The 26418-nt window shown below is 39.6% G+C and overlaps 1 protein-coding gene across 2 annotated transcripts in view; it reads left to right on the top strand.

The window, feature by feature from the left end:
* tspan9a (tetraspanin 9a) overlaps window positions 1-26418 on the top strand; it is a 220756-nt gene that overhangs the window by 157685 nt on the left and 36653 nt on the right. The gene's annotated exons all lie outside the window — the stretch shown is intronic.

Genomic DNA, 26418 nt, shown 5'->3' with positions numbered 1-26418 from the left:
TAGCTTTGTACAGTATCAATTTGTTTCTGTCTCTCAAACTGTCAGCCCTCATTCAGTCAGGGGAACACTGCACTGCATCTTTAATTCATAAGCGCAGAGTTTTCCCTTCTGGTGAGACTCCAAAAATACGAGCCACAACCATTTTCAACATTCTATTAATTAACTGCAAGCTGAAGTCAACCCCTGAGGCTTGGCTGGCTCGAGCATGCGACCCTATTGTTTGTGTGTTTTCCTTAGCAATTTCATGTCCCTGGTGTGTCTTTCTGAAGCTGGAAAGCACTAATAGGCAGACGCAATCAAAAGGAAAATTAAGGGCCCTGTTTTCATAGACAGGGGCCCGTGCGCTCGGTGAAAAAACGGGCACATCTTCATCTTCATGCAGGGGTAAGTCAAGTTTATTGTGTTTGGGACCATGTTGCACCTTGCTGGGTGTCCCGGCGGAGGGAGCTACACCTCAGAATTTGGTGATAGAAAATAGACTGCGCTCTGTGTAAAAACTGGCAGACCACATTACACCTTCATAGGCATTTCGGCTTTGTCAATTGCATATAACATCTGGCATTTGATGACAAAAGTAGACTAGATTTTAGACTCGCTAAAACCAGGTCTAAGTGGTTACACAAGTGTTGTAATGTGATTTTAATGGATTTGATTGAGGCACAGGCAGTCAGACTGAGCTTCACGGACGTGTGTGGTGTGTGTTATCGTAATTCATTCATAAAAATGATGATCCTCTAAATCATTGTGGAAATCAATTCATTGAACGCATTATAACAATTATCGTTTTAATATATTTTTTTGAACACTGTTTAAATGTGTTTACAGAATATAAATTAACTAATACAGTATTTGGTACATCCCTCTTACACAAAATCCCATAAAAGAAGCAGATGATCTGCTTCACAATGTTTCATTTCTCCCATGTGGTGCTTCTAAATGAAGTTGTCTGAATACCTCATAATTACTCATATTTTGCTTCTCGAAGTCAATCTGTGAGCTTTGTCCCAAACAATCAGCTTACGGCACCGGGTGCCATATCAAATCAGATTTGAGGAAAAACCCAAAGCGAACATGTTTGAAGTAGTGACGAAAGACTGAAGTAGCTTTGTGACTACTGCAGGGGCTTTCGAAGTGCAGGTCATTTGAGGGTATGGATGCATTTTAAGCTCTCAAGTGGATCCACAATCAGTGTCCCTTCTTCCATTTCAAGATTGACTCACAGCTAGCCATGAAAAAGTTATCTTCATTAACAAATAACTATGCTGTATAAAGATAATGGAGGAGGCTTTTTTGTATGTCTTGTCTAGCTTGGTTATTATCAGCACAAGTAATCGGTTATCGTTAACAATGGATTTCTTGTGATAATTGGAGTGGTTGTAGCTCTGTCCGACATCATACTGAGAGTTACTTCTCGCATGGTATTACATAACACAAAATACTATAGGCCTATGTATGCACAACATGTTCTGGCAGATTATTTCTTTTACTTTGTATTTGGGGAGACCTTGTCACATTGTATTCGTCATCTGCTTCTAGTCTTTAGAGGTACATTATCAAATGCTATGATACAAAGGCTAGAAGTACTGTAGCACAGGATAGGGTAGCCATAGATTTGCAATGTCATGAAAGATGAGTGAGGGCGAGGCTTAGAGAGTCAAGCAGGAGCAAGGCATTAATGTCAGCTAGCAAATATAGCTCAAGGGTTGGAGTGCTCATGGCCACATGGGATGGATATGGTGGTGTCAGCCCACTGTATGCCAGGCCTGATGGATGAGTTAAAGCAAGTCGTCAATTACGACAGCTCCCGTTTCCCCTTATAGTTCTGACCTCATATCAGGTGGAATCTTCTCTCCTTTGCACGCATGTCTACAGAAAGAGCAAAAGCAAGAAAAACTCAAATCCAAAGATGCAGGACCAATGGCTACCTCTCTCCATCTACGTTCAGCAGCAGCACTGCGTCTGTGACACAGGGTCAGATGTGTGTGACCATGAAAGGTCGTGTGCATATATTATCACACTAATCATCTGTGGAGTTTATTAATGCTGTTGTGTGCATATTTATGAACCACAAGATAAATCATCACAAGCTTTTGGAACCTGGTTACAAAATTAACCTGTTGTCAACACAGTCCAAAGATGATTTTTTAAATTATTATTCTGTTTGTTATAAATCTAATATAAAGTCATGTAATCACATTTTATTCATATTTGGAGGAATGCCACTATTTACTACACTAGTAAGGTAACCAGTCACAGTTGTGTCCCGAGTCTCGGCAGATTTGTTTTTTTCCGTCTTCTACGCAGGCCTGTCTCATTTGTATCTTGTATGCTGCAGTAAACAATCTTCTCCAATCATGTGCAGTGTTCATGATGAATTTAAAAACAAGGATTTGTTTTGTTTTCAAAGATACCAGATTAAGCATCACTAGGAAAATGAGAAGAAAAGTAAATACACAGTACAGTACAACATATTTTCACTCTTTGTGTTGGTAATGGGTTTTTTCCTCCCAAAAAATGTTGCTTGGGAATGTGTACATGGGAAATGTTAATATTCAAAAGAGCTGCATACATCCCTGAAGTGCTCTTCAGATTATTCCTCTAAATCAGTACATTTGCCAGGCCAGCAAGGAGCAAAGACATTGAGTGCCTCAGGAAATGTTCATTTGAATGGAATTGAATAAAGAGAGCTTGTGTCGCTGCAATAGTGGAAAAAAACAAACAGTAAAACAACAACAAAAATGCAACAGTCTTTCATTTTGCGGAACGGCAAAACTGAAATTAGTGACTGAAGTACGCGTGCAAAATGTCTTATGTTTTATAAAACAATAATCCACTAAAGCACCTCATCGTGATTGAAGTCAGGTTGTTACATGAATGACTTTCTAAACTAATTAAACAATAGTGGAATGCTGTGGCTCAGGAAACACAAGGCACAAAGCAACATTTGATCAATAGTCTGAGTGTGCTTGCATTCATATTCATATTGATTTAATTTAATAGGAATGTTAGGACGATTCACTTATTACTTAATCATTACTCATTGAACCGAGTTTGGTCCGCACTATTCTCAATTCTCAGTTTCTTTAATTTCTCTTTGTGCTTTTCCTTTATGATTATTTAGACCTGCTAATTACACGATATAAAATTTGCACCCCAGAAGTAACATTATTAAAACGGCGAACAAGCATTATAATTGCTATAGTAATCCGTAGAATAACTTGATATTCACTTGGCCATTTAAAGATGATTCTGATTCTTAAATGACAACAATTCTGTGGCAATATCCTTACGTAGGACCTAGGGTCCAACTTCATCATGATAACAGCAGCTCATGAGGTGGACACACTTTAACTTACCATTGGGGAATAACAATGAAGGGCCCTGTAAAATGGAGCCATTATTACCTTTGGATAGTGGGATTTTCTGGTGTGGGAGTATCTGGGAAGGTAATCTCAGACTGCAGGGCAAATGCAGGAGGAAGCACTGAACTTTATTCGAATTATAAGGTCAAAGCTGCCATTGTCTCGTGGTTTAATTGTCAAGGTACATTTTAGTGTCTAAATGAAAATTAGAACCAAATGGCAGCAGAAATCTAATTGAATAGTCTGTATAGACTTTTGGGTGATCGATGACTCATAGTTCTGTAACTCAAAGAAAGAAAGTTTCTTGCAAAGAACAAAAAAGAAGAAGAAGAATTGTCTTTGCCATTTTGAATGTTGGTAAAGTAGCAAAGGTCAGAAAGAACACCCACTGTCAAAATAAACAGTCTTTTGATTTTGGGCAATTAGCTTGTTTACTAGAAATTGAGGGAGTTCAAAGGGAGACATGCTTGGGAGGCTAAAAGAATGATATAAAAACAAATAATATGACAAAATTGTTGCAATACAAACAGCATTCAGATAAACTCACAATATTATCAAACGACAACCTCATACAGTAAGTCTGCTTTATGGATATGTTGATGAATAAATTGGACCAATTTCTGCATACCCTTAGAGCTGTATAAATAATCACTAAAAACATTGGACCATTGTAATGTTGTAAAATAAAATAAAAACCCGGATACAATAATTTGCAAATCATTTTCAACCTATATTTAATTGAATACACTGCAAAGACAAGATATTTGATGATCAAACTGATGAAAATTTTTCTTTTGTTGCCTGCAGCACAACCTGGGAAAATTAAGGAATGCTATTAAAAAAAAAAAAACACAAACACATTCCCGAGGTGAACAGGGTCAATAAAAACGTGAGGAAGGATCCCTGAAAGGTTCAGTTGTTCACAAGCAAGGATGAAAGGGTCCGGATTTGCATTTTTGCGTCTCTGCTTTTTACACAGCAGAGGACGTGAAATCGAGTCCGGGCTTCGGCCTTCCGGGGTGGAGTTTGCATGTTGTCCCCGTGCCTGTGTGGGTTTTCTACGGGTACTCTGGTTTCCTCCCACATTCCAAAGACATGCATGGCAGTTTAATTGAACGCTCTAATTTGTCCCTAGCTGCGATTGTGAGTATGTATGGTTGTTTGTCTGTGTGTCCTGAATTGGCTGGCAACCAGTCGGGATCTATCCCGCCTACTGCCCAAAGCCAGCTGGGATAGACTCCAGCACCCCTGCGATCCTAGGGACGAATAAGCGGTTAAGAAAATGGATGAATGGATGCTTTTTACAGATGACGTAGTTCTGCTGGCTTCATCACACTTTGATCTTCAAGTCTCTCTGCATGAAAACGTTTGCAGCTGAGTGTGAAGCAGTTGTGATGACAATTAGCTCCAAATCTGAGAAAATAAATGGTCCTCAGTCGCAAATGGATGTATAGTGCTATCTCCTCTCAAGTATGACATCCTGCCCCAAGTGGAGGTGTTCAGTTATCTTTGGTTCTTGTTCACAAGTGAGGGAAGACTGGAGTGCGTGATTGGCAGATGTTGATGTTGGTTGATGTTTGTCATAGGGAAGGAAAGGAGCTGAGCTTGAAAGTGAAGCTCTCTATTAACAGGTTGGTCTACGTTTCCACCCTCACCCAGCAAGATGTCGACAGGAATTAGTTTCCTCCATCAGATGTCCGGGTTTGCCTTTAGAGGTAGGGTGAGTATCTTAGTAATCCGGAAATACCTTAGAGTAGAATCAGATGAGGTGGCTCAGGCAGATGTTTAGGCTACCTGCTGGATGTCTCCTTCCGTGGTGAGATGTTCTGGGCACGAGCCATGGGGAGGAGCCCCAGGGATGACCCAGGACACTCTTGAGCCTCACGATCCCCCCAGGAGAGCAAAACAATGTGGCTTGGGAGAGAGAAGACTTGTATTCTCTGCTTAGGTGCCTGCCCCCTGGATAAGTGACAGTGAATAGATGATGTTTTATTCTACTGAATCTTCTCATTTGAATAACAGGTCTGAAAGTAACAGGAGTGAGTTGTTAGCATAGAATTAGCAAGTTAGTTAGGGTTTGTTCAAGGTCACAACATTCGCTAAACGGTCCGTAAACCAGTGGTCCCTAACCTTTTTTTCCACCACGGACCGGTTCAACTTTCGTGGACTAGCAACCCACTGGGTTGGGGTTGGGGTGGGGGGATGCTTGGCTGTTCGGCAGCTGATTAATAAAAGACTACCACAAAAAACTTTCCAAATATGTTTGTTTTTTACTCATTTTGCTAACTTGTCGATTAGCATCAGCGCTACGCGACTGAGATCATTAGCATCTTGACATGCGTCAAGAGTCCGTCGTAAACAAAGAGAATCCGGTCACTTTTCAAAATAAAATATTTTTAAGCCTCGCCTAATCAATTAACCGCAAGTACAGTAAGTTTATTCTTTCAAATGTGCGGCCCGCGGTCCGGTGATTTGGGACCACTGCCCTAAACATTCACCAACAATTAAAAATATATATTTTTTTTTACATGTTCAAAATTTCTTTGCGACAAGGAAACATCAAAACATTTGGCGAATATCTGTTGAACATTTACATGAACATGAACCCTGACAGAGTAAGGGTTTATGCTAGTGGCATGTTACCACCAAGCACATTACAGTGATCCAACAAACAACATAACCAATAACATTAAAACATAATAAATTGCTTAAGAGGACTGTACCAGCATGTTGACCGCAGTGCACCTGATTCATTTAAAAAATAATTGATCAGTCATGGTCATTCCATCAAAACAGTACACGGTCAGATTTATATGTTGGTGATAAAACTGTCCAATCATAGACACAGTTGGTGTTTCTGAGAAATATTTTGTTGTAAACCATTTTTTTATTGCTCCTGAAAAAAAAGGATAATGTGACATGCATTTCAGCCAGGGATAATACAGTACATGCATGATGTACATGCTCTGTGGTTTAGCTAATTCATTTCCAAGTGTCCCAGTTAATGTTCCTGTTCAGGGTACGAAATCCAAATAAGAGTAAAAATCAACAAATTGGCTTGCATCACAGTTGGTATGATCCCCTTACAAGATGATCGGAATGTGTAAGCTTAGGAAGTGTCATTAAAGGTTAAGAAGATCTTTCAATCTTTTCTGCCAAGTCAGCTTTAATCATATGGCTTGTCGCAGAGAAGGTCTTTATTTCTCTAATTTCCTATTCGTGCTCAGCTAACAGCTGATTAGCACTACAACTCGAAGTTGACTATGAGCAGAATGGATGGCAGATTTGTTTGAAGTTAATGAATCATGGCTGACACAAGACAAGTACACCTCCGCTTCACCTCCTCTGCTGCTTTCAGGTCCACAGTAGAAAAAAAAGACACACACTTGATTGATTATATAGTGTTTTATTCCGACACTTACTAATGATAGTACAAATGGGCATCTTCGTACTTTGTGGCATGTCGCGTGTAATGGACTTTTCATCATCAGCTGAGTGGCCTTCAGACTTGGATAGTGCAAACGTATGTCTTTATATTCTTCCGTCTTTACTTCAGTGGATGCTTTTGATGCATGTTGTGTCCAAGGTTTTCTCAGGATCAAGTTCAATGACTGGACTTTTTTTTTTTTTTTGACAGGCCATCAATCAAACGTTTCTGATTTGATGTACATTGGAAGGAAGAAATAAAAGAAGGACTTGAGTGCATTTAATGATGCTGTGAATATACAGTTTCACCTTTAGCTGCATCCATCTAATTATCTGACTCAAAACAGTACAAATTGCAGATTCCTTATCTTGCACATAATAGTTGAAAGTACTTTATATTAGCTTTTTGTCTGCAGGCCAAGTATTACACTCTGAAAATGATTTGCCTATAGAACATTTCCACATGAATGCCAGAAAATAATTTCATGGATGATGTAAGGAAGAGCTCATTTACAATAATAGGTGTTTTTAAGATTAATTTACCCACAGCTCAACATTTACTAATTTGCATTGCATTTGCCATTACACATGCATCAGTGGTGGGAAATTGCGTGTGGAATATACTGACACCATTCATTGTCAAGTAATATTAATATCATGATAAATATATTGATTAAAGAAAAAAATCAATTACAGCTGTCAAAGTTAATCGATTAATCTACAAGTAATCAATTATCAAATGAATCCACAACTATTTTAATAATCAAGTAATCGTCATTTATAATTTTCCAAATCCTGTGATTTCAGCATATCAACAGTAATTGTTCACTCATTTCTGTAGTCCTTCATGAAAGAAGACTGATTATATTCTGTGTTTAATTAAAAGAAGACATTTGCAATTTTACTTTGGAAAACAATGACCCAGCCGGTAACATAGTACAACATCAAATCCCTCCTTTTTTTAAATCACTATGCGAATACGAAGTACAAAATAAACACCAATCACTGGTTAATAAACAGTAATCAGGGGGGAAATGCTTTTGTAACACACTTTAATGCAAAGTTGAAACAAATCCAATTAGTCAATCGATTGAATAATCGATAGATTAATTGATTCTAAAAACATTTGACAGCACTAAATTTAATGACAACGTTGAAAACTGTTATAATGTTATCTTGTGGCTGAAGCCACTTCATATAAGATGTGTTTTTAATTGTGAACTAAATTTACCATTAAATTAAAATATTTTGGAATTAGAATTTTTGTAAATAATGTGCTTGATTTTAGACCAAGTCAAGGCTTTGCAATTCATTTATTTGTTGAGTTTTTTTACTTACTGCATGTTCTTTTGCTTAAAGTAGGAATGCTATTTAATTACAAAAATATGACACATTTCACCATAAATTAACTGTACAATTAAAACCCAGCCTGCGTAAAAGACAAATGGAATGTCGTGCTTGTGCCTGTGCGCATGGATCAAATTTGTGCTTGAGTCACATTTGCCTGTGACATTGAAAAGCCGCGTTGCAGTTCTGCCCCTAAAACCCTGTGCTCACATACACTGCATAGCCGGACTCACATTAACATCTTCCAAAATACTGCACTATTCCAGCCATGTTCCCTGAATCCCACAGGCATGCACTGTGTAAGAGGTAAATGGCTTAACCCCTTTGACCATGTCCCTCGCTGCCCTCCTTTTGAAACACTCCTAGTGCGCGTCCAATTACTGTCGCATCATCTTCCATTTATGTTGGATTGATTCACTTCATCTTCTGAAGCCACAAGGGAAATACTGTTATGGTTTGTGTCACGGAAAATGTTCCATTAACCCACAGGCTGATTTTAGATGAAAGATCTTGCACTAAATCAACCCAGGCCTTGTGACTGAGGCTCATACGGGTCCCCTGCACTCGGTGACTTGCCAGTACCTTCTATATATAACTACCTCAACCCGCTCACAGGTTGGTTGGACTTCAGCTGACCTTACTGCATTTTTTGGAAGCAAGAGCGATTGAAGAGGGTCTGCCTGACTTAGTTTGCACACTCTCTGCGATGGGTTCATTTGGAGAGAAACCATGTCCAACGATAAATGGAAACAATTCACTCACCTCTCTTTATTTAGTTGAACTGGTCTGCTGGTTATTACGTTTTTGGAAACTCAAATTTTTGGGTGTCAGTGTTCTTTTTTTGTTTGGGTCTTTCAAGTCGCAGGACAACCAAAGCCATTTTTCCACCAAGCAGCAGAGCTCATTAAAGCTTGCCACATTACACCGTCATCTGGAATGAGTTTCTATTGCAGGATATGTCGAATCGTGTGACATCATACAGGGCAACACAGTGTCACCCAGAGGATCTGCACATGTGTTACAGGAAAATTAGATTTATTCTATTACTACTCAAGAGTTGAGGGGGAGAAAAATCATTAGACCAATTAACAGATACATGCACCGCTTGCTGCAAATGGTGCCCTAACAACAGATAATCAAAGTTGTATTATTACTTACCCTTTGGCTTTGGTTAGCAAATGTAAAAGACATTTTTAAATGGAACTGCTAATTGGATTACAGGTTGCTATTCATTTTATGTGTAACAACACATTTTCAACTGATTTTCTGGAGGATCATTGAAAACCAGGTGTAGTGTTTTCTAGATTATGTGGGACTAAAACCCTCTGCAATAGTTCTTTTTTTTTTTTTAAGGAAGTGGAATTTGAAATTTAAAAACAAGCGGCTACCTTCCAAGTTTATCCTAGAAGTAATGAATGCTTGGCCCAATATGTCTTGTATTTACAGATGATAATAACTTACCATTTTTCATTTGACTTTTAAATTGTGACTTAGATTTGTGTTACATACACATATTGACTACAATGATTCATCTTTACTACTACGGTAGTGTAAACTACTAGTGACAGACTATGGTGTGTTCAGACGTCACCATAGAAACGGAACTCCCAGTATTCGGAACGATTTGTCTGAGGGGACTTTGAAAAAGTGATGCAGTAATCATCTGTCAGCTTCCATGTTCAACCTGCAAATTCTCCCCCTCGCAGTTTGCATTTAAATGACTCCCTGTCATTGTGAAAGAAGAGCTCACTGTGACAGAAAGTCACATGGAAAGTTTCGGATTACTTGTGTAATTTTTTGGGGCTTCTGGGGAACTGACCTTACTTACTCCTTGACTCTGACCTGGACCACAGGCATGCTTAGCAGGTCTCCGTATCAGCCAGGGGGCAGAATATTCCCACGAGGACACTGTTGACAAAAACTAACCGCAAAGGCATGACTCATAGCCAAATATATCGCACTATTCTAGGAAGCAGGAAGGCCTAAGTGCGAGTTTTGCATACAAGGCGCACATAATCCGAATCAATAATAAAAACACTCTATGAACCTAATGATGACTCCACGTGAGGTCGACCTGTCCTACACTTCTGCAGTTAAGCAATATCCCACCTTGCATGTTGCATGTCAGGCCTATATAGACTATTCTGAGTACGTTTAACTCTAGAGTGCTCCGTTTTAGCGTAGGCTAATATTTACACTTGGAAGAGAGTAAAATAAAGAATAGGAAACAAATTAAAGTCACTCAAGGGTTGAGAAACAAACTCACGACCTTCAGCTTGCGAGACTGATCTATGTCCCTCCTACTGTTTGCTTATCTCCAAGAAGAGACCAAAAACATTGTTATTGGTCTTGGAGTTAGGAAGATTCCGGCTGTCACGAGCGATATACTAACACACAAGCAGGAGCTGCGTGGCTCAGGGAGTGGATCGACTGTCCACCAAGCTGAAAGTCGTGAGCTTGTTCCTCAACCCTTGAGTGACTTTTCTTTGTTCAATTATTTATTTTTCTCTCTTCCAAGTGTAAATACTGCTCTAAAACTGAGTCTATTTGGTCCCACTCTAAACAGAGTCAAATTTACTCGACAGAATTTACCGTGTACTTAAGCCCCTTCCGCTGAAGCTGTGATCTTCCGACCTTTTTTTTTGAGTTGCTCTTCAGCGTGAACAGCAGTGACAGATGTTCTCCCTCCACCTTGGGAGGCACAGTGTTAACTGTGTTAAAGAGAATGCCAGAAAGGACAATGTGGAGGTGTGAAGTTTCACTTACTCGCTCGATCAGTTTTGTTAAAATGTCGAACCAGTCGATGGCGCTGACAGCATCGCACATCTAATTGACTGATTGTGGAATGCCGTGTAAAAGTGCAGAATCTGCATATTGTGTAAGAGAAACAAAAGAGAAGGTCAGAAGTTGAGAAGGTTGAGTTTGTTTCCTCAGAATTTTTGTGTGGGTTCCGGGTAATTGAGAGAGTCATCTTTTGCAACATTAATATTCCTATGGAAAATCCTATTATAACTTCAGACTCACTGATAATAGAAATACCAGGAATTGGTAAACTGATAAAGATGCAGCACTTGTGGGCATTTGTAATGATTTTTGCTCTCGCTGTGTTAGACTTCGACTGCATCATAACCAACAGATCGTTACAATATTTCAGGGCTGAGTAAACAAACGCCTTTTTCCCCTCATCCAATCTTAGGATGTGTGGAGAAAAAGGTCACTACGTTGAATAAACAAGTGTGTATTAATAAATTAAAGTAAATGATCCTCTCATGGCAAAATTTGGATCCGGCGTGTTGGATCTAATTGCATCTTCCTACATATTTGGTTACTTTGATGTGGTGAATTCATCCCACTTGCCACTGTCTGTGTTTGAAGCCCTTTGGCTGGCTCCATCTTAATAAAGTGAATCAATGATCATGCAAGTTATTTTTGGAGAAGGATGACACTGTATTGTCCTATATCCACTGACTGAAAAAAAGGGAAAGGTGAAAGTCTTGCAGGATTAGCATATCTCATATTTGAGGACACTTGACTTCACGTAATATGCTACCAGTCAAGTGTGGCAGTTCGAGTACAGAAATTACAGTACACCGAATAGCCACAACATAATCCTGATATTTTTGAACGTGTATCTGGTTACAAACCTGCACTGCTGTCACATTTATCAAATGATAGCTGGAGATCACTAATGGCAACTGAAGTGTCAAACACTCGCATATGTACAAATACTGTATGCATGTGATAGCAACACACGCGTGGCTTTAAGATGCATCTTTTATGTAATCCTTCGATTAACACTGATCTGATGATCTATGATCTGGCTGAATATTGCAGCTGAGCTTTTAACACTGTTCTGCATATGTTCCACATTGAATTATTATTATTTTTCTCGAGTGTGAATTGTTGAATTGTCTTTCATTTCTAACCATTTCGTAACACAATTGGATATACTGTTGGAATTAGACATTTTATTGTTGCTGAAATCAACTCAACAATTGACTGGAGTCACACATTTTTGGATGCTAAAAACTGTGAGGCATGAGCTATAAAGTGTGTAAAATGCATGGCTTGATGTCCTCACCCTGAATGGGAGTGTGATTTAAAGCATCATCTGAAATAAGACATTGCCTGTGCCAGTTGTCCAGTGCACTCGCATTTTGACTTTATGACAAACCTGGTCCCTTATCACATTGCTGAGCAGGATTAGTATGACAACAGAAGAGTAAGGTGCAGTCCTCACTCATTCTCTCTGTAATTCATTCTCTTCACATTTTAATGCAACAACTGTTGAGAGGACGGATTTATTTTATCACGGCTCAGGCCTGCAATATGTTCCGCTAGGATTTTGTCAGTGAGCTCATGGTATAGTTTATTTCAGTGAGTCCCAAGCAAGGTCCTGTGGCACATTAGTGTGAAGTGAGAGATCACCAACGGTGTTGCAGTTAATGATTCAATTTCACTGTATTTGTACCAGAATTATGAATTAGACTTATATATATTTTCCCCTCTAGCTATGCCAGCGATGTATAGTGACAGTCAGAGCAACTACTGTAAATGCACTTCCATTTGACATGTAGTAATTAAGTACAGTGGGGGGTTAGGGACCACGAAAAGCAAAAATCCGCCTCTAATTGATTTAAATGCATTGAGGAAAATACATAAAAAATATATTCAATAATTGCTGATAAACATTCAATATGCGTTCTCCATGGAAAATGGTAAGGGAATGGGGCAGGGGCAATAAACAAAATATGTCAACATGTATTTTAAAATATTGAAGACAAAGAAAACTATATGAATTTGGGAGACCATAAGTAAACCGAGTATGTTGGGGTCATCCTCTATGCAGTAAACCTCAGTATCCACCTGTTGCCATTCACACACAAAAAAAGTAATGGCTTCCTGTAAGTATGTCATCATTGTGTTCAATTAAACAGGCCCAGATTTCATGCTAAATAAGTACAATTGTAAAATAATTATTTCAGGATTCCTTTTATTTATTTGGTCGTGTGCCACGAGATTTTTCTAACGTAAAATAAGTCTCTTGGCTCAATAAAGGTTGGGAAACACTGGTTTATTCTATACTGCTAGGCGCAGAGTTGTTGTTATGCCTCCAAGGCCTTACGTTAAATAAAGCAATGTTATTACCAAGCAAGCACACTTTGCTTCGAGTGGAGATTATGTGAGCGGAGTGTCAAGTAGAGCTCACTGATAGAGCTTTATTGAAGCAGCCTCCCTGCCTGAATAAACTTTTATCCATTCCAGCCCCTTCAAAACACCATTTATTTTTGTTACATCTTTTGAATAAATAACAATAAGACTGTATTTTATAAATACATAATAAAGTCAAATATAAAAGAGAATGTAAAAATACTTTGTGTAGTTACTGTACCTTGAACAAGGTGAGCATGTGTGTCTTTAAAAGTAGAGTTTGCAGTCTTGCAGCTACCAGCAAGATTTGAATGTAGCTCACACGTATGAACGGGCGCACGCCAATTGCTAGCACATCGCTAGGATCACCTTTTCATGATGAAGTGTTACAAAAAATGAAATGGTAACCTTGATGTTGTGTTTTTTTGGGGAGGGGGATGTACAATAAATAAAAACATGATGACCTGATGAGAACCGTCATGTCGGCACCAGTGGTTGCACCATCTGTGACTTAGAGAGCTTTCCAATTCCTTCTCTTACGCTTTTCTTGAGTAATACCGACAACCCTAGTAAGGATGGATGGATGGATGGGTGGATGGACATCAAGGAAAAATTCAACTCATCTTTGGTTGTATATTTTAGTTGCACACCACACACACAAACTGTAGAACCAGATCACACAAACGCAAAGAGAGATTAAGAATGAACAAAGTGTGCAAAGAGTGCTGAACTATTTGAGCATATGGCAAGCAAAAAAAAAAAAAAACGGTGTTGTTGAAAATACATGGTCTTCTGTCACGGTTCCATGCAGGTCTAAGGGGTATTGAAAGCATGTGTTGATGTTTTATAGTTTATTCTGAACATTTGTTCATCAATAATTTGTATTTTAGTCATTCCTTTGTAAACCGGTGCAAGCGCACTTTGCCTGTAGTGGAATTGATGTGTGGAGTGTCCAACAGAGCTCACTTATGGTGCTGTATCGAAGCATCCTCAATGCACCGTCTCTGCCTGAATGAAGCCTCATTTACTGCCCCTTCTTCTTTTCTCTACCTCACCTTCTCCTATGCCCGGAGGTGTTCTCACTGAATAACATGGGCAGGATTATATTGCAACATTAATATGGGGATTGATGTCCTACTATTATTTAGTGATTTGTCGCTCTATGCGGTCCAGTGCATTAAGATAAGGGGATAAGGGGCCTTAAAGGTTGGCTGGCCAGAATGAGAGCAGTTACACAGTCCATTTCATCCTGTGCCGATTAGCATGTCAACTGTAAAGGCGCAGCCAATGAGCCATTTATGGGAAGGGCCAAGGAAGCTTTTTATCAAAATGACACTTAAACCTGACTGTCACATTTACTTTTAAAGCTAATGTGCTTGGCTTGATAGTGCTCTACATTAGTTTGACATCCAAAGCATGGGTGGAGAAAGAGGTTTTTAATCATCTTTGGGAGCAAACCTGCTCTTAACTATGAGAAGAAGAAGAAGAGAACCAGTGAAAGTTTGACCACATGCCAACAGAATGTTCATTTTTTATTATTAATATTCTTCAAAACAATGTTTTTTTGTTTTGTTTTTTGTTCATGTTGGGCAGGCATTCTTACGTAAGAATCCACTGGTTGGTCAAAATTTCAAAATGTCCTCCCAAATAAAAAAATTATAATAATAATTGTGAAGTTATTAATTAACTATTAAACAAGAGTCATTTGAGAAATGTTCCTGGATCATTTATGTATATGAAAATTAAGGATTACTTAATCAATAAGTAATAGTTAATTAAATTGACTTTCTTGGGGGCAGAGAAAGAAATTGCAGTCTACAGAAAACCTAGCACACACACACTGCTCTTTGACTCCCTTAACCCATCTCATCAGTGGAGCACACCAAAACCCTATAAGACAGAGTGGAGAAGATCCTTTACAGATACGGAAGACAGACTAAGCAGACACACTCGCGAAGGCACACTTCAAAGCCAGCAATAAGCATGTAACGATGTACAAATGTCACAATCCAATAAATATCCAGGGTTGGGAGGGTTACTTTTAAAATGTATTCTGTTACAGTTACAAGTTACCTGCTAAAAAATCTAGTTCGTAATTTAATCCACGTACTAAAATATTAAAGTAATGTAACCTGATTGCTTTGGATTACATTTGGATTACTCCAATATCGAGTATGCTCGTGAAGACAAAATAAAATTAAATATCACCACAATATATATTCTATACAATGTGCCCCTGCTATTTGCGGGTGATAGGGACCCGGGCAGCCTACAAATAGCAAAAGCATCTAGGCTATAGATAGGTTGGTTGATTGATTGATTGATTGATTGATTGATTGATTGATAGATAGATAGATAGATAGATAGATAGATAGATAGATAGATAGATAGATAGATAGATAGATAGATAGATAGATAGATAGATAGATAGATAGATAGATAGATAGATAGATAGATAGATAGATAGATAGATAGATAGATAGATAGATAGATAGACAGACAGACAATGACAATGTAGTTCACAATGTTGTGTTTGACTGAAAGTAATGTTTTTTTGATGGAGATATTGGAAAACATTTGCTGGTATGACTGATTTATGGGAGTGATAACTGCCGCAGTGGCCAAAACATTCCTAATTAAAATCAAGCTGAACTAATAAACTAACCAACAGAGGGTGCTACACTTGCACAAAGGGAATACAACCTCACCTTTTTAACAGATGTGTCCCTTTTAATATTTTGACGACGATATGGTGGCAATTTTGATATTGCGATATTGCCGTTATTGTTACATCCCTACCCAGCAACACAGACAAGAGCTGGTTCAACCCAAGCACAAAATCAAGACCAAACTCAGGAATGCTGTTTATGCAGTACCTTGGAGTGATCTGTGCAGCAACCTCTATATTGATAAGACCAAGCTATCCCTGCACAAACACGATCAACATTATAGGGCAGTCTCATCAGGTCTTGAATCAACTGTTCATTTGCATTTCAAAAAGAAAGGGCATTTGTTTGAGGACAACAATGTCCAATATCTGGACAAGGTAGCAAGCCACCTCAAATTCGAGAGGGCAGATAAAAAGTTTTACACCATCACTTATTGTCTGCGTACAACAATGTTGTGAAATTGCTCCCCTTCAAATAATTTTCATTCCGTTGGAAAGGTGGCCACAAAGCAAGTTGTTTTGCCTTCAGGCAGGTTAGTATGCAAAACAATCGTTCATCAGCCACACCTGGCAAGAACAACAACCCTCAGGTGATTGATTGCATTCAGAGAACACATCCATAAGAGGCTTCAAAATTTAGAGAACTAGAGACAGACCATTTCTAATTCTAAATTCTCCTGCAGCCCATTTATTTTTAAAACATTAAACTAGTTTAAATTGAATCAACAGTACCACTGTTGGTCTCTTCCATTTTGCCTAAAACATCTCAAGACAAAATTAATCAACAGAATTATCAGATATCATCATATTTGACCAAAATGTGCTTTGTGTAGTACAGTAGAAGCTTTTATGTCAAACATCATCTGGGGTGTGCAAAACATGAGCTAGTATCTTTGATTTAGGAGCTGGCATGCTTTAAACAAAAAATAATCTTTAAGATTAAAACTGGAGTATATCAGTCTTTTTTCAAGTGTCAAGTCTAAATTGCATCAATTTCCTTTTTTGCCTTTCAGTCTCGTATACATGGGGAGGAGGTTTTCATATTGATGGATGAGTAGGCTTTTTGGCTTTAAGTGTTGAAGCTGTCATGACAAAGGTGAAATAGAATCTCTTCCCTCTGCTTCCCCTTTGGATGGGGAGCAGTCACAGACATCGTATCATCAACATTCACACGGCACAGACGCACTGCACCTCCATGAATACTGATGTCTCTACTTCTCTCTGTTGGTTAATATTAGGTATTATTTTTCCCTCCACACTGTCACCCACTCTAAGTTCATTATCTCCAAAATGAAGTCAGGTGTGCCACACAGTCCCAAATGAGGTCAGTTGTTCTGTATCTGTGACAGTGAAATTAAACAATGTGAATAAAGGCTAATGGTTGTTTTCTTCAGTATCCCATTATTCTCAAGGAGTTATCATGCATTATGAATTGTAGAATGAATTCTTGGATAAATTGCAACCTTCCACGATGGCAATGGAAAGAAAGAAGAGTCCCTCTAGATGGAAAAACATGAAAATAAAAAACAATATGGCTATGAAGGCGAGAGCTAGAGGACAGCAAATAGGGTCAACGATGAAAGACTGAATAGTACACCATCAAGCTCCAAAAAACATGTGCAATGCCATTAGCAAACCTACCTCTCTCAATGGTGTCTTCTTTTTTTTCTCCCTCCATCTTTAAAAGTGTGGTTAATAATTTATAATATGAAGAGAAATGAGTATTCCGAAGCCCTTTTAAGTGAAGGGAAATAGTCACTCTCTCTGCTAGCATACGATGCAGTTAGACTATTGATTATAGATCTTTAAATCTGAATATCCTCTTTGCGAGGTATCCGCCTTCATGCTCTGGTTTTCACTTAAGAGGATGTGCATATTTTGTGTCTTTATGTCCCTCAGTCCTTCCAGGGATGCATAATGTAGCACATTGCGTAATAGCACTGTTTCCATTCACACAGTCACTGCTCCAGGAATAAACATATGCTTAGATGTTCACAATTCTCCTGTTATGCATTTGGTAGAAATTAGTTCCACCCCTCTGCTTTTCACAGTTAAACTCGCAACCCCCATTCCAACACTCCCACTCCCAATATTATTTTGAGTCCCATTCAAGTACATGTATTAGCAAATAGAAATATTCCTGTTCATCATGCTGATGGATGTTTCAGCATCCGGGGGTTAGGTCTTGGCAGGCTGCTCAGTTCACCGAGCAGGCCATGCTCCAAGCGGATACAGCTTTGTCCGAGTGAGAGTATATAATCAAGTATAGCGCACGCAAGTGCATGCGCAAACGATACAGTGTATTTATCACCTTTGTCGCTCTCATATCTCAAACCAGCAACTGTCGCGTGACTGTTTGTACAAGGTCACAAACGCTGTCACTGAGAATAAAAACATAACTTTTGCTCAAATGCATCGCTTACCTCTAGAGGGAGATCCCAAGGCAGCTTTTCACCCCCTTCTTGGCCCAGAACACTTGAAATACATTTGTAGCTACGTGTTTTTTTTTTTACTTTTCTCACAAACTGCCAGCCAATGTCACCTCAGTTCATTCCACCAAGTCCCTGCGCACGTTAGGAATCGTAAATTATAAAGGGATTGAAGACGTTTCAAGTTCTTTATGGTTTTGTTGGGAAACGTGGCCATATAAATCATACTGACTGAGACCCAACATGCTGCAAGATCCCTTACGAGTCCATTTAGCTGCTGCCCTTCGCACTGATCTTAAATCTTGAACCTATTTTGATATAAAGAGGCCTGAAGAAAAAACAAAAAGCAAGGAAAGGTGCTGAGACGTTGGCTTTACTTACAGCTCAAAATAGCTGCCATGTTTCCCATTTTCCTGAGCCTTCTGCGCCTCCGGTCCTGGTACAGTGCAGGGAACAGTTTGAGTGTCTAACCTGTCTAATACGTGAGTTCCTGGCCTCACTCCTCCTCTGCTGAGCCAGCATGCTCATTAAGCTCTTCGACTAGTCAACCTCAATGGGAGACTGTCCAAGTGTCTGCCCGCCTCTGAGGATTTTCAGCTTGGCTGCACCAGCAGACAGGGTGAGATATTTATTCCAGCCAAATGTCTGTGTGCCTCCACAGACGAGGGAGATTATGTGGCGAAAAAGTCATAAAAAGGCACTGCCTACACATTAATTGTTGTTTATTTTCTCAACACATGGACTCCTTAGTGTGTGTCCTGTGAGCCATTTTAAGATGAGCCATTTTTATGTCAACAGCAAGAAGCATTAATATTCGCTTTTAACCTTGTGCTAGGGATATGTCTTGCGGAAATCAGCATTTATTTATTCATAATCAGACATCCGACTTTATGCACATACACATTCTGACGTATACATAAACACAAATGATAACACAAAACCATAGTAGACACCCAGCATTTTAAGATTTGCTACAACATAACCAATGTTGGCGGTTGAGTTGGATTTTAACATTCCAATTATTTTGGAATTCTGTCAATCATGTGGAACTGATTTTTGATGGATTGCTTCCTGGAAAAGGTGGTTTGCGTTCCAAATTTCAACAGCATGACCTTGCCCGTGAAGGGGACTCCTCATTCTCTCAGACATCAAATGTGGCAAAATCCGTCCAAATAGTATCAGTTTGATCAATATGTCACGGGCATTGAAGCAGAACATCATATATTTGAGAGATTAAAAAATATATAATAATCAAGTCATTGATTGTTAATGTTCACATCAGACAGTCAATAAAATTCAGGTGAATGTTCTTCCACAGATCATCAACAAGCCTCTCCCAGTTAACATGCATATTAAACATAGCTGCCCGTCAGTGTCAGTGACTAAGTTACCAATCGAAAAAGATGTATTTTTGGACTTACTGCATAATTGTTCAGGTTTTGTCCTTTGTTGCTTTTTGTATGATGCTACAGGTGTATTGTGTGGAGAAGCCTAAATGTCCAAGCAATATAGGTTAGCTTAATTAACAGTGTCAGCTTCAGTCCATGAAGCTTTGCTTTCCTGTGAAAATGTTTGAATCTGGAACATTGGTCTTTGGCCCATGTTTTATTTCAAGACTTGGCAACCAGCCCATTTTCTTGTGTCTCTCTCTGACTCTCCAGCTATGCTCTCACTGACTGACTGGCTGTGGCAAGCACAGCTGCCTCTCTTTCTGGCTCCTATCATAGAGTGACTATTGCTCTCCAACTTGTTCCCAATGCATAATTCAAGTGCCTGTGGTTTCTTAGGCTGATTGAAGAGTCTTGTTGGGATGGTTCAGCTCTAACAGGAGAATTGGTCACCAATATTGCTTTGTCTTCCATTGCCATAGTTTCTTATTGTGCCATGTCCTTCTTGGTTGGAAGTTGCTTTCATGTGTTAAAATAGTGTGCATGTGTCAGGCCAGACATCAGAGATATCTCAGGACAGGAAGAAAATGGCTTGGCCGTCTTTAATCCTTCCTGTTCTGATTGATTTCTAGTCACACCGCAGTGGACAGGACCTTCAGCTTTTCTAAGGAAAAAGAGGAAGGAAGGCAGGCCCTCCAATGTGGGTAGCTGCATCAGCAAATACACTTCAAAAAGAGTAATGTAGATTCTGCCCAGTTAAGAAAATCAACCAGAACTGAAAGGATGGCATCATTAATGACGCTTGGTTAAGCATGTGTGGGATGCTGGGAACTATTTCACTGTGGAAGCATCAGAGTACTACTTGTTCGGAGTCCTTGTCTGTTTCGTAATGTGTTTGGCTAAGCAAGAGATGAGTATAGACGTATAGATGGAATTGACTTGACCCCATGAAAACGTAATTGTCCACAGATTAAAGTGCACATGTTCATAGAAAGCAGCATGTTTTGTGATTCTGTCAGGACTCCTGTGGGTGAATGAAACTTTAACCAAGCTGATATAGCTTTTGAATCTTACAGTGCCTCTGTCTCTTTGAATTCATGCAGTGTTTATTTCAAGCCTGAAAGCGCTGTTTCCCTAAGACACCGGCGCAGACCATGTGAATAATTTACTTGTTATACAATTTACATTGGCTTTACATTATTCACAAAGGAATGACAAGGATGCTACTAGCGAGTCAGAAGAGACTGTGACGGGGAAATTGTATTTTGCATTTATTTCCTACTTGGGGCAGATCAATATTGGATTCCTAAGATTTTGGAGCCTTTGACGTTATTATATATGGTTCTATTGTATATTATGGATGGCTGGATGTGTAACGGGGATGATCTTTGTAAATGAATCCTAAGAAGGGTGGGCTAAAATCTGATTTTAACTTTTTTTGTTAATTGTAACTAACTAACTAACTAACCAACTAACTAACTAACTAACTAACTTACTTACTTTTTAATTGTGGGTATGTATTCTAATTGAACATTTTTAGATTCCATTGAAACAATTGACCTTTCGCAAAAGCCCCGCTTCCCTGAGTTGACGCTTCCTCCCTCTGGACACTTACACGTACCAAAGCATGTCAGTGAGTGTTTTTGGAGCAATACAAGCGCGATACCTTCCAGGTCAAGGCAAAAGGGTCAACAATGCGCATTGGACGGACATATTCATAATATTAAAATATACTTCACAACTATCGAGGCTAAAGCATGCAGGTCTCGAGATAAGTCCGAGGTAAACAACAACGGTGTCTCTCGCTCAGCGCTGAAATTGTAATCACACCAAAAAATAAAATAAATAAATTAATTAATTATATATATATAAATTTGTTAATTTATTATCAGTCACAGAGCTCCCAGTATGAGACCCAGCGTAAACTACATACCCAGCTACCACGAATAACAATGATCAAGATAAACCGTGCATTTTTACGAGGCGACACGTCATAAAGCACTTCCCGATTTCATTGATGAATGGCCAATGAAAGATTCGGTGAAAAAATCTTTTGAACGATACTTTTTAATGAACTGATTCTAATGATTCAGTTCACTTAAAATAACTGTCATGCCCATCACATACAAGCATAAGTGAGAAATGTTGTATGCCGTTTTCATTCCAGTGCAAAATCAATGCTAGCTAAATATGCTGCAAAGCCTGAAAACAATCTGCAGTGCAATATTAATTAAAGAAAAAGCACAAATGATAAAGTGGTGCCTTCCTTTAGTGCATTTTCTGTGGTTTTAATTTTTACACTGTCCATGTGGTAGAAACACTTTTTAATGACTAATACATGTGCTTGTTATTCCAGTTTACAGACTTGGTGGTAGCTGGAATATTTTTTATTGATATCAAAACAGAGACTGTACACACACATGCATGCACACACACTACTCACGGAGGACTTAAAAAACTCATTCCCAGCAGAGTTTGTCTCTTGTGGCGACTGCCTTAGATGACAACAGTAATTTGGCAAAAGCTGTCACTCCTTTCGACAAAACATACTCCCTGAGTGACCGTTGAAAGTGGGAAAAGGTCAAATGCCTCAAAGTTGTACATAGACACATGTCCAACAGACCTCGTTCCCTGAGGGGGTAGATAAAAGTGGGGAATTGTGATGGGAGGGCTAGTGGCACTGAGCCACTTACCGCAGGGACTGATTATTCTCGCTATTGGCCACTTAGACGAAGTCGGCCTCAATTTTCCTCTTCCTCCTTCCCTTTTAGCCCAATCTATCTTCCACTCCTGCACATCTCACTTGTCGTTACAGTACTTCCTTTCAACCCTGCTTTCTCCACCTGAATGTTGGACCCCTTGACCTCATCCTTCCCTCCATTGGGCATATGCTTCACAGTTGCCACAATCAGTTTATTGCAGTCACCTCAGGCTTGTTACAGGACCCCTAAAGAGCAGGACCCCATTCAGCTCATTGCAAAAAGTTACAGCTCATGCCCTCTTGTTTCCTCCATTTACTGTATATTATCCGCTCGCTGCCTAGCTCCTTCGCCCACAAATGGCATTTAAACATTGGGCTCCATTCTGGCATTCAAATATTGGCAAACACTTGTGGAAAGGTCATATAGCTCAGTCAACTTGAAGTTGTTTTCTTGATGGAAGAATAACATCACGCAAAGATATACCTGGGTTTTCGGAAACGAAAGCCTAGCAAAACTGCATGACAAACTCTAAAGTAAACTCAACTTTTTTTCTAAAGAACTTTGGGGCAGACTTACACCCTGGATTGGTTGTCTCCTCAGGTCGGATTAAATCTTCTTTTCAACTTAAAATATGTTTAAAAAAAAAAACTCCTGCACTGCCTCATGTGTGTCTTTGACTAAACTGTTGCAGTCGGAATGTTGGCCGCATTTCCGCCAGTGGCCTGTTGGTGATTGTGGGTCGGTAGGTAGTTGGTGGTGCTCGCAAAATGCCCTGTCAAAGAAAACTCAGTGTAAATCTTTATTTTTAAGTTATTTTGGAAGGGCAGGCCATAAAATAAAGCAGGAATACACTCAGAATTTAAAGAGTTTACCACGTGTACAAACTTGGTTTAGTTTAAAAAGTAGAAGATCCAGCACTAGGTCTCAGCAATTTAAGGACGTGACTGCACTCTTTAAAGCGGCATACACAAAGCTTCTACGTCCATACTGAATCCATGTTGAATAATAAAAAAATAATAATAATAAACTGGGACACCTACATCATCTGTTACAAATCACATACACCAATCATAAACATTGTGACATGAATGCATTCCCCTGTGCCATGTAACCACGTTAACTGGCCAATTTCTCCCTATCAACCCACGTTTCAGTCACAACCTTAGAGTTCTGATTGATGTGACGGCTTTGTAATGTGTGGAGCTGCGTAGCTGATTAATGTTTACTGCAGTATACAGTATATGGAGCAGTCATCAATCCTTCTCTGCAAATGGGATACCAAAACAACAGTGTTCAACAACTGAAAGAAGATAAAGAGCTCAGAAGAATGGCTCAAGGAGAATCGCAAACCAACATGCCAAGGTCAGATAACCTACGAGATCAGAGCTTATACTGAAAAGACCCCTTATGGTGTTGGCACAGACGTCTGTTGACATTGAGCTGTGGCCAGTAGTAGTAATAGTAGTAGTACTAGTAAAAGAAGGGAAGATTAGACAGATTGAGTGGGGGCATGCTAGTTTCGCAGTCACTTAAGAGGGCGACACACTTGGACAAGCTCCCCTCGCTGGGTACTAAACACAATTAAGTGATGGCACCGCATCCCTGCCCACCTGGACTCTTAAAGCTCTGTGTGCTCCCCTCGCTAGGCTGTAAATCCACTCCATCTCTCTGGCCTCTTTAACGACCTATTCATCCCCTGCGTCCTCAAACCCTCATCATCTATATAATCTGGCTTCCTGAGGACTTTCAGATGTAATTGGGTTTATTAGTGGTGCATCGTATAGGGATATGCCTTTTTCCTGGAATGTTTTCAATTTTCTAACCAAGCATGCACAAAGAGCCAAATAGGGTAAGTCTTCCTTTGCCACAACAGAGAGGGATTTTATTCAAGGTGAGAAATCCAGTGCACATTCACTATCATTTTATCCAAGTGTCATTCTTGCAGGGTCTGTTAGCAGTGTCGACTGACACCGTTAGCATAATACCTGAAAGCAGTGCTGTATACTTTGTGCCTCAGCTCGAAGAAAAAAAACCTATGCCAAACACATTCAGCAAGACTAGGCAATATTATTTTTTACTAAAGTCTAGAAGCATAAGTGTTTCATTTAGTTTACACTTTGGACTTTAGACTTTAGCCTTTAGCAAAATTGCTGCCTCAGAGTGTAACAGAAGATGGAACAATTAGCCGCCTTTGCACTTTACGCACAACCCAGCCAAGGGTTCTGCAGTAGATAATAGTGGTGGGCCATTAGGCCCAGCAAGGGTTTCTCTGCTGGCCTAAACCTTATCAGAAGCCTAATATTTGTTCAAGAAAATTGCACTAATTTACTACGAAATGTATTGTCCTCATTTCGTAGCATCTCTCCTGGCTGCACGGCTTTCAGTATGTGTATATCAACCACCACGTACTATATCATTGTAATCTGCCCAGGGCCTGCACAGTTAGTAGTGTAGTCCAATGTAACTTTAACCTTATAAGTGGGACAGTAATAAAATCTTTCTTTAACCAAGCAGATTTCAAATTTGTCTCAGAGATCTAGCTAGCTGGCCCACAATAATGTCAGCATCTTCTCAGCAAGCCAGTTCAAGGCACGCCTACTGGGAGGGGGGCCCCAGCGACAACCCAGGAAACGCTGGGGAGGCTATGACTATGTTTACAATTACATGCAGTCAATATCTCTTTCAAAACCCTAATATTGGCAATATCCGGCAATTCCTATCCGTCATTCGTTACACTGATTACTATTCATTGATAGGGGTTGGGAGAGGAGGGGGGCTTGAGGTGTCAACCAGCCGGAAATAAACTTTTTTTTTTTTATTATTATTTTTAACCACCCCAACACTTTTTATATGGTGAGCGTGAACAGTGGTTAAACTAAGTAAAACATTTAAACCTCCCCTTTTTTGGCACATCTATGAGTTACTCAAAGGGCTATTATTAACCAGTAAAGAGCTATATTTTTGAGAACCTACTGTAGCCGTTTTAAAGCTTGAAGCAAGCCAACAACTAACAAAAGACTGCATTTGAAGAGCAAGCAAGCAAAAATGTATTAAAACTTTCCTTATCCTGACTGGTCTGGTCTAGACTGTCGGCTCGGGGGGGATTTAGCGACGCCGCGAAGGACGTCAGACCCTGCTGATTTGCGCTAGGCTAGGCTAAACTCGGTTAGGCGCTGGGGTCCCTCCGACGCTACTGCAGAGTCCCGGCGGGTGCCTCAGCTGGGCGTGGAGGAAACGAAACACGTCCTCAGCCGGAATCACGGGGAGGACTCGAAGCACATCCATAGTATCCAGCGCCTGATGGCGTTACGGTTGCCCGGCTGCGAAGTACAGCAGCAGGAGGCGTGCAACGCATCTACTGTATATCCTTTCCGCAACACAAAATGCTCACTTTGCACACAGTGCAAGTCGCACCTTCTCCGCTTTCTACATTAAAGAAAGAAAGAAAAATACCTTGCCACTATTTTCTTGCTTAGCTCCGCCGCTCGCTGTGTGGAAAAAAGGAAGTCTCACTCTGTGCCACCACGCAACTCCAGATCTAATAAAAAGTTATTAAAAAAAAAATTGCATATATTTATCAGAGTCCTGATCGGCAGACAACGTCCGATTCCGATCAAGTCAGCAACCACGCGATCGGGCCCGATTTCTGATGACGTGATCGGATCGGGACAGCCCTAGTACAAATCTTCTTGAATGTGGTATGATATTGAATACTTTCTAAAACCCTGTACACATAGAGATGAAGAGAAGTAATTACTGCTCAAAGAACAGACTAATGAGAGTAAAACGAATTTGTCTTTACAACTTTTGTTTAAACACATAACCTATAGGGCTCATTAAACAGGTTGCATTCGTCATCACATCACGCGAATTATATTTACACATCAGCACCTTGGATCTCTCGAGGTTTTTAGTGTCTACATGTGTGGCTAGTGTTTGACTGAG

The sequence above is a fragment of the Leptonotus elevatus genome, chromosome 4, assembly GCF_054856555.1.
Source record: "Leptonotus elevatus isolate MCC_2025b chromosome 4, RoL_Lele_1.0, whole genome shotgun sequence".
NCBI classification, from domain to species: domain Eukaryota; kingdom Metazoa; phylum Chordata; class Actinopteri; order Syngnathiformes; family Syngnathidae; genus Leptonotus; species Leptonotus elevatus.
Note: the sequence above shows the minus strand (reverse complement) of the source record. Positions and strands in the feature narration are given on the sequence as shown.